We start from the raw sequence: 9,837 nt of genomic DNA, 5'->3' as shown, positions 1-9,837 counted from the left end.
ATTCGAGACTCTCAGCCACATTGACCTCTCTTACCAGAGAGTCAATCATATCAACACTCATTCAGTCATTTGGGGTGTCTGGATGTTGCATGGCTTTGACAACATTCAACTTGAACTCCTCCTCATTGACTCTCAAGGTTACTTCCCTTTTTTGGACGTCAATGAGGGTTCGGCCAGTTGCTAGGAAAGGTCTTCCTAGAATGAGAGTTGCACTCTTGTGCTCCTCCATTTCCAGCACCACAAAGTCAGTAGGAAAGGCAAATGGCCCAACCTTGACAATCATGTCCTCAATCACACCTGATGGGTATTTAATGGAGCCATCAGCAAGTTGAAGACATATCCTGGTTGGTTTGATTTCTTCATTTAAACCAAGCTTTCTGATAGTAGATGCAGGTATTAGGTTGATACTTACCCCAAGATCACATAAAGCTTGCTTGGTATAAGTACCCTCTAATGTGCATGGTATCATAAAGCTCCCAGGATCTTTAAGCTTCTCAGGTAAGCTTTTCAGAATGATTGCACTGCATTCTTCAGTGAGGTAAACTTTTTCAGTTTCTCTCCAATCCTTCTTATGACTTAAGATCTCTTTCATGAACTTAGCATAAGAGGGTATTTGCTCAAGTGCTTCTGCAAACGGAATCTTTATTTCAAGAGTCCTGAGATAGTCTGCAAAGCGGGCAAATTGCTTATCCTGTTCTGCTTGGCGGAGTTTTTGAGGATAAGGCATTTTGGCTTTATATTCCTCAACCTTAGTTGCTGCAGGTTTATTACCTATAGAAGTGGGTTGGGAAGCCTTTTTAGAAGGGTTGTTATCAGCACTTGTATGTGACTGATCCCCCACTAGCGTTTGAATGCCAGTGGTAGAAGCTGGAGTGGCGTTAGACGCCAATTCCTTATCTGTTATTGGCGTCTGAACGCCAGGACTGTGCTCTCTTTGGGCGTTCAACGCCGGATTCATGCTTGTTTTTGGCGTTGAACGCCAGGAATGAGCATGGTATGGGCGTTCAGCGCCAGCCTTATTCCTCTCTGGGCTCTGATTGTCCTCAGAGGGATTTTGAGTAGCCATTTGTTCATTTCTTGGCTTCCTGCTGCTTTGAAGTGAGGTATTTAATGTTTTCCCACTTCTTAATTGAACTGCTTGGCATTCTTCTGCTATTTGTTTTGACAATTGCTTTTCTGTTTGCTTTAACTGTACTTCCATATTCCTGTTAGCCATTCTTGTTTCCTGTAGTATTTCCTTGAATTCGGCTAGCTGTTGAGTTAGAAAGTCTAATTGCTGATTGAATTCAGTAGCCTGATCTATAGGACTGAGTTCAGCAGTTACTGTTTTAGCTTCTTCTTTCATGGAAGATTCACTGCTTAGGTGCAGATGCTGATTTCTGGCAACTGTATCAATAAGCTCTTGAGCTTCTTCAATTGTTTTTCTCATATGTATAGATCCACCGGCTGAGTGATCTAGAGAAATCTGAGCTTTTTCTGTTAGCCCATAGTAGAAGATGTCTAATTGCACCCACTCTGAAAACATCTCAGAGGGGCATTTTCTTAGCATCTCTCTGTATCTCTCCCAGGCATCATAAAGGGATTTATTATCTCCTTATTTGAAGCCTTGGATGCTTAGCCCTAGCTGTGTCATCCGTTTTGGAGGGAAATAGTGATTCAAGAATTTTTCTGACAGCTGTTTCCATGTCTTTATGCTGTTCTTGGGTTGGTTATTTAACCACCTCTTAGCTTGATCTTTTACAGCAAATGGAAACAGTAATAATCTGTAGACATCATGATCTACTTCCTTATCATGTACTGTGTCAGCAATTTGTAAAAATTGTGCCAGAAACTCTGTAGGTTCTTCCTGTGGAAGACCGGAATACTGGCAGCTTTGCTGCACCATGATAATGAGCTGAGGATTCAACTCAAAGCTACTAACTCCAATGGAGGGTATACATATACTACTCCCATATGAAGCAGTAGTGGGGTTAGCATATGACCCCAGAGTCCTCCTGGACTGTTCCTTTCCACTTAATTCCATGATGAAACAAGGGAGATGATATGTATGTTGATATTATTTATTTTATAAAATAAAATAAAAACGAAATAAGTAAAAACAAAATAAATAAAATAAAAAAAGGAATTGAAAATGTTTTGTGAAGATTTTCGAAAAATTTGAGGAAAAAGAGAAAGTGGTTAGGATATTTTTGAAAAAGATATATATACTAAATTTTTTTTTTTACTTAAAAAGATAAGAATTGAAAAATTTTGAAATTGAAATTTGAATTTTTATATAAAAATTTCGAAAAAAAAAGTTTAAAATTAGTTAGAAAAGATATTTTTTTTGAATTTTGAATTTTATGATGAAAGAGAAAAACACACAAAAGACACAAGACTTAAAATTTTTAGATCTAATGCTCCTTATTTTCGAAAATTTTGGAGGAAAAACACCAAGGAACACCAAACTTAAAATTTTAAGATCAAAACACAAGAAAAAAAAGATTTAAAAAGAAGGTGCCCAATTGCCAAGACATAAGCCACGCTATAACCAACTGAGTTAAAAATGTAACGTATTTAAAGATGTATTATTTTTTATGGATAAAATAAATTTTGAAAACTAATGTTTGAAAAAGCACAAGAAAACAAGAAAAGACACAGAACAAAAAAATTAAAGATCAACCAAGAAAAATAAACAAGAACAACTTGAAGATCAAGGAAGGACAAAGAACACAAATACGAAAAATTTTAAAGAAAAATATAAAATATGCAATTGACACTAAACTTAGAACAAGACACTAAACTCATGAAAAAAATTAAAATTGATAAAGAAAAATAATATTTTTTAAAAAAAATTGTTGAAAAGGGAATAAAGGACTCAGATTTAATGACTCTATAGCATCCATACTATATTCCTAATCTAAGCAACAAAATAAACCTTTAGTTTGTTCAAACTCGAACAATCCCCGGCACACTTGGTGCACGAAATTAATATCTCAATATCAAAATCAATATTTCTTATGATTTCGCACAACTAACCAGCAAGTGCACTGGGTCGTCCAAGTAATACCTTACGTGAGTAAGGGTCGATCCCACGGAGATTATTGGTTTGAAGCAAGCTATATTTTTTTTATTATTCTTAGTCAGGATATCATCAAAATTATCAATGGGAATTATTAGATTGGAAAAATAAAAGAGATAAATCGTTACTTGTTGTGCAGTAATGGGGAATATGTTGGAGTTTTGGAGATGCTTTGTCCTCTGAATTTCTGCAATGTAATATTCAACTCAATTATTTGTAAAGTACGTCTACGGCAAGCTGTATGTAGGGTGTCACCATTGTCAGTGGCTACCTCCCATCCTCTCAGTGAAAACGGTCCATGCCTGTCACAGCACGGCTAATCAGCTGTTGGTTCTCGATCATGTTGGAATAGGATCCATTGATCCTTTTGTGTTTGTCATCACGCCCAGCAATCGCGAGTTTGAAGCTCGTCACAAGCCATTCAATCCTTGAATCCTACTTGGAATACCACAGACAAGGTTTAGACTTTCCGATTCTCAAGAGTGGCCGCCATCAGTTCTAGCTTATACCACGAAGATTCCGGTTAAGGAAGCTAAGAGAAGCTCATTCAGTCTGATGTAGAACGGAGGTGTTTTGTCAGGCACACGTTCATGAGTTGAGGAAGTGATGAATGCCACGAATCATCACCTTCTCCATAATTAAGCGCGAATGAACATCTTAGATAGGAACATACAAACATTTGAGTGGAGAAATAGAAACAATTGCATTAATTCATCGAGACGCTGCAGAGCTCCTCACCCCAACAATGGAGTTTAGAGACTCATGCCGTCAAAGTGTATAAAGTTCAGATCTGAAAATGTCATGAGGTGCAAAGTAAATCTCTAAAAGTTGTTTAAATAGTAAACTAGTAACCTAGGTTTACAGAAATGAGTAAACTCTGATAGATAGTGCAGAAATCCACTTCTGGGGCCCACTTGGTGTGTGCTGGGGCTGAGACTTAAGCTTCTCACGTGCTTGGGGCTGTTTTGGCGTTCAACGCCGAACCTGTTCTGCGTTGAACTCCAACTTGTAACCTGTTTTCTGGCGCTGGACGCCAGACAGCAGCATGATACTGGCGTTGAACGCCAGTTTACGTCGTCTATCTTCGCGCAAAGTATGGACTATTATATATTGCTGGAAAGCTCTGAATGTCTACTTTCCAACGCCGTTGAGAGCGCGCCAATTGCACTCCTGTAGCTCCAGAAAATCCATTTCGAGTGCAGGGAGGTCAGAATCCAACAACATCAGCAGTCCTTTTTCAGCCTAACTCAGATTTTTGCTCAGCTCCCTCAATTTCAGCCAGAAAATACCTGAAATCACAGAAAAATACACAAACTCATAGTAAAGTCCAGAAATATGATTTTTGCCTTAAAACTAATAATATTTTACTAAGAACTAATTAAAACATGCTAAAATCTACATGAAATTAGCCCCAAAAAGCATATAAAATATCCGCTCATCAGTAGTTCTTATAGAACTCCTCCCGAAAGACATCCCAGGTGATATAGTCATCACCCTGCTGTAGGAGACGTCAAATTCCTTGTCACCAATGCGATGCTTCCCCAGGGAGCAAATAGGTAGCAAACTCAACACGCTGCCCTTCAGGTACCACATGCGCTTGCAATGCTCGCTCCAAAGCTTGAAACCATTTATCGGCTTCAGTCGGGCTAGTAGTTCCCTTGAACTTAGGTGGATTAACCTTCAAAAAGTTTACCAATGTCATCAGGCCCTGAACTCCACCTCCGTCATTGCCATGGTTGTTCATCTGTTGCCCAAGAGCCTCAGTAGTGGCTTGCATAGCAGCAGCCATGTTCTCCAACGCCGTCATAAAGTTCACCGGGTCATTAGAGTTAATCTCCAGTACACGAGCATTTGTATGACCTCTTCCACGCCCTCTACTGCATCCACGAGGCGCCATCTGGTCCCTATACACACCGAACAATTGATATTAAGTTGACCAGTCTCAATATCGGAAGTTTAGTGCTTCTAAGTCCCAAATGCATGCTCATGAACGTTTATGCCAATTATATCTAGTAGATATACTAATAGCACATAACACACATACAGAGAAAGCACAGAAGCATAGTCAGTCTGTCCCTCAGGCTCTATAGGAACGATCTGCTCTAATACCATAATGTAACACCCTACCATACAGAGTCTTACGCTTAAGTCATAAGTCAGAGATGGCAAGGTATTACGACCTCTAAAATAAAAATTTAGTACATATAGTAGTGTGAAAATGTTTATAACAAGAAGCCTTTGAAGGAAAAAGGAGTAAACAAAAATCGTAACTCGAAAGCGCAACCCTATGATAGATAACGTAGCGAACAAGGATAAACTAACGTGAGATTATTGATGAGCGGATAATTTGTACGCTTTTTGGCATTGTTTTTAGTATGTTTTTAGTAGTTTTAGTTGAGTTCTTAGTATATTTTCATTAGTTTTTAGTTAAAATTCACTTTTCTGGACTTTACTATGAGTTTGTGTGTTTTTCTGTGATTTCAGGTATTTTCTGGCTGAAATTGAGGGACCTGAGCAAAAATCTGATTCAGAGACTGAAAAGGACTGCAGATGCTGTTGGATTCTGACCTCCCTGCACTCGAAGTGGATTTTCTGGAGCTACAGAAGCCCAATTGGCGCGCTCTCAACGGCGTTGGAAAGTAGACATCCTGGGCTTTCCAGCAATATATGATAGTTCATACTTTGCCCAAGATTTGATGGCCCAAACCGGCGTTCAAAGTCACCTACAGAAATTCCAGCGTTAAACGCCGGAATTGGCACCTAATTGGGAGTTAAACGCCCAAACTGGCATAAAAGCTGGCGTTTAACTCCAAGAGAAGTCTCTTACACGAAAATGCTTCATTGCTCAGCCCAAGCACACACAAGTGGGCCCGGAAGTGGATTTTTATGTCATTTACTCATCTCTGTACACCCTAGGCTACTAGTTTTCTATAAGTAGGACCTTTTTCTATTGTAATAGATATAGAGAGTCTTTTGATCATGTTTGATGATTGAACCACTTTGGGAGGCTGGCCATTCGGCCATGCCTAGACCTTGTTCTTATGTATTTTCAACGGTGGAGTTTCTACACACCATAGATTAAGGTGTGGAGCTCTGCTGTACCTCGAGTACTAATGCAATTACTATTGTTCTTCTATTCAATTCCGCTTGTTCTTTGTCCAAGATATCACTTGTTCTTCAATCTGATGAAGGTGATGATTGACACTCATCATCATTCTCACCTATGAATAAGGTGACTGACAACCATTCTTGTTCTACAAGCATATGAGGCTTAGTGAATATCTCTTGGATTCTTTAACCGGAATCTTCGTGGTATAGGCAAGAACTGATGGCGGCATTCAAGAGAATCTGGAAGGTCTAACCTTGTCTGTGGTATTCTGAGTAGGATTCAATGATTGAATGACTGTGACGTGCTTCAAACTCCTAACCTGCTGGGCGTTAGTGACAGACGCAAAAGAGGGATTCTATTCCAGTAGGAGCGGGAACCAACCGGTGATTGGTCGTACTGTGACAGAGTGCGTGAGCATTAGCTTTCACTGCGAGGATGGGAGGTAGCCACTGACAATGGTGAAACCCTACACGAGCTTGCCATGGAAAGGAGTAAGAAGGATTGGATGAAGGCAGTAGGAAAGCAGAGAGACGGAAGGGAAGGCACCTTCATACGCTTGTCTGAAGCTCTCACCAATGATATACATAAGTATCTCTATCTTTATCTTTATGCTTTATTCGTTTATCACTATACCCATTTGAGTCTGCCTGACTGAGATTTACAAGATGACCATAGCTTGCTTCATACCACCAATCTCCGTGGGATCGACCCTTACTCGCGTAAGGTTTATTACTTGGACGACCCAGTGCACTTGCTGGTTAGTTGTGCGAAGTTGTGTTTATGCCATGGTATTGAGCACCAAGTCTTTGGAGCCATTACTAGGGATTGTTTATGTTTTGAAAAGTATTGATCACAATTTCGTGCACCAAGTTTTTGGCGCCGTTGCCGGGGATTGTTCGAGTTTTGAGCAAGCTTTTGGTCCGGTGACATCAGTGCCAAAATCCGGCAACAGCATCAAGTTTTTGGCGCCGTTGCCGGGGATTGTTCTTGTGTATGGACAACTGACGGTTCATCTTGTTACTTAGATTAGGCATTTATTTTTTTTTTCGAAATTCTTGAAGATGAATTCTAGAGTTTCATGATGATTTGCTGAAATCTGGCTGGCTGTAAAGCCATGTCTAATTTCATTGGACTGAGGTTTCAACTTATCATCACAAGAGCTTGTTGATCTTGCTTTTGGAGCAGTGATCTGCTAAGGCTTGGCTGGCCTTTGGCCATGTCTAGTGTTTTGGACCGAAGCTTTCTTTGAAAGCTTGGCTGGCTGTGAAGCCATGTCTAATTCCTGGACCGGAGTCTTAGACTAGCATTGCACTGATTCCTGGAATTCTCATTAAGAATTTTGATATTTTTTTCCACTTAATTTTCGAAAAATACAAAAAAATCACAAAATCATAAAAACCAAAAAGATTTTATGTTTCTTACTTGAGTCTAGTGTCTCATCTTAAGTTTGGTGTCAATTACATGCATTCATTCTTGTGTCTTAAGGATCTTCAAGTAATTTTTGATGATTTCTTACTCTGATCTTTGAATTCTTTTGACTTGAGTGTTTATGTGTCTCATATAGTGTCAGTAGTATACAAACTGCTAAGTTTGGTGTCTTGCATGCATTGTTATTTGATTCTTGTTGCATTTTGATTATTAAAAATCCAAAAATATTTTTTATTTATGTCTTTTCAAGTCAATAATACAAGGAATTGAAGATTCAGAACATACTGCAGAGGAATTATACAGAAAAAGCTGGGCATTCAAAAATGCCCAGTGAAGAACGCAGACTGGCGTTTAAACGCCAGCCAGGGTACCTGGTTGGGCGTTTAACGCCCAAAAAGGGTGCATTTTGGGCGTTAAACGCCAGAATGGATACCATTCAGGGCGTTTAACGCCAGGATGGTGCTAGGGGGAAGATTTTGTTTTCAAAATCAATTTTTTCAAGTTTTCAAAGTTTTTCAAAATCAAATCTTTTTCAAATCATATCTTTTCAATCAAATGTTTTCAAAATCAATTTCTTTCCTACTTCAAAGATACTTACTAACAATTAATGATTTGATTGAACATCTCAAATTTGTTGCCTTTTCTGTTGAGAAAGGTTTAATGTTTGAATCATATCTTTTCTTGTTAGGCAAGTCATTAATTTTTCAAATCAAATCTTTTTAAAATTGTTTTCAAATCATATCTTTTAAAATTGTTTTCAAATCAAATCTTTTTAAAACCATAACTTTTCAATCATATCTTCTTAACCACATCTTTTTCAAAATAGTTTTCAATCAAATCTTTTTAACTTCTAATTTCAAAATCTTTTTCAAAAATCACTTGATTTCTTTCTTACTTTTATTTTCGAAAATCAATTAAGTGTTTTTCAAAATGTTTTCAAAATATTTTTAATTAATTTTCGAAAATCTTCTTCCCTCCTTCTCACATCCTTCTATTTATAGAGTACCACTCCTTCTCAATGCACAATTCGAACCTTATCTAAGTAAAGTTCGAATTCTTCGTCTCCTTCTTCTTTCTATTTCTCTTTTCCTCTGACACCTCAAGGAATCTCTATACTGTGATATAGAGGATTCCACATTTTCTTGTTCTCTTCTCTTTCATATGAGCAGGAGTAGAGACAAAGGCATTCTTGTTGAAGCTGACCCTGAACCCGAAAGGACCTTGAAGAGAAAGCTAAGAGAAGCCAAAGCACAACTCTCTTTAGAGGACCTGACCGAATTCTTCAAAGAAGAAGAAGACATGGCAGCCGAAAACAACAATAATGCAAACAATGCAAGGAAGGTGCTGGGTGACTTTACTGCACCTACTCCTGATTTTTATGGGAGAAGCATCTCTATCCCTGCCATTGGAGCAAACAACTTTGAGCTTAAACCTCAATTAGTTTCTCTAATGCAACAGAATTGCAAGTTCCATGGACTTCCAATGGAAGATCCTCATCAGTTTTTAGCTGAATTCTTGCAAATCTGTGACACAGTCAAGACTAATGGGGTAGACCCTGAGGTCTATAGACTGATGCTATTCCCTTTTGCTGTAAGAGACAGAGCTAGAATATGGTTGGACTCACAACCTAAAGAAAGCCTGGATTCTTGGGAAAAGCTAGTCAATGCCTTCTTGGCAAAGTTCTTTCCACCACAAAGATGGAGTAAGCTTAGAGTGGAAGTCCAAACCTTCAGACAGAAGGATGGAGAATCCCTCTATGAAGCTTGGGAAAGATACAAACAATTAATCAGAAAATGTTCTTCTGACATGCTTTCTGAATGGAGCATCATAGGTATTTTCTATGATGGTCTCTCTGAACTGTCCAAGATGTCTTTGGATAGCTCTGCTGGAGGATCTCTTCATCTGAAGAAGACGCCTACAGAGGCTCAAGAGCTAATTGAGATGGTTGCAAATAACCAATTCATGTACACTTCTGAAAGGAATCCTGTAAACAATGGGACTAGTCAGAAGAAAGGAGTTCTTGAGATTGACACTCTGAACGCCATTTTGGCTCAGAATAATATATTGACTCAACAAGTCAATTTGATTTCTCAAAGTCTGTCTGGAATGCAAAATGCACCAAGCAGTACTAAGGAGGCTTCATCTGAGGAAGAAGCTTATGATCCTGAGAACCCTTCAATGGAAGAGGTGAATTACCTAGGAGAACCCTATGGTAACACCTATAATTCTTCATGGAGAA

At 38.7% G+C, this 9,837-nt stretch overlaps 1 non-coding gene across 1 annotated transcript; it reads right to left on the bottom strand.

Moving 5' to 3' along the window:
- Positions 1-9,302: 9,302 nt before the first annotated feature.
- Positions 9,303-9,410, bottom strand: LOC130978295 (small nucleolar RNA R71). The gene has a single exon (XR_009085947.1). It is a non-coding gene; the product is annotated as a small nucleolar RNA R71 (small nucleolar RNA).
- Between the last annotated feature and the right edge of the window lie 427 nt (positions 9,411-9,837).

The sequence above is a fragment of the Arachis stenosperma genome, chromosome 4 (genome assembly GCF_014773155.1).
Source record: "Arachis stenosperma cultivar V10309 chromosome 4, arast.V10309.gnm1.PFL2, whole genome shotgun sequence".
Taxonomy (NCBI): Eukaryota; Viridiplantae; Streptophyta; class Magnoliopsida; order Fabales; family Fabaceae; genus Arachis; species Arachis stenosperma.
Note: the sequence above shows the minus strand (reverse complement) of the source record. Positions and strands in the feature narration are given on the sequence as shown.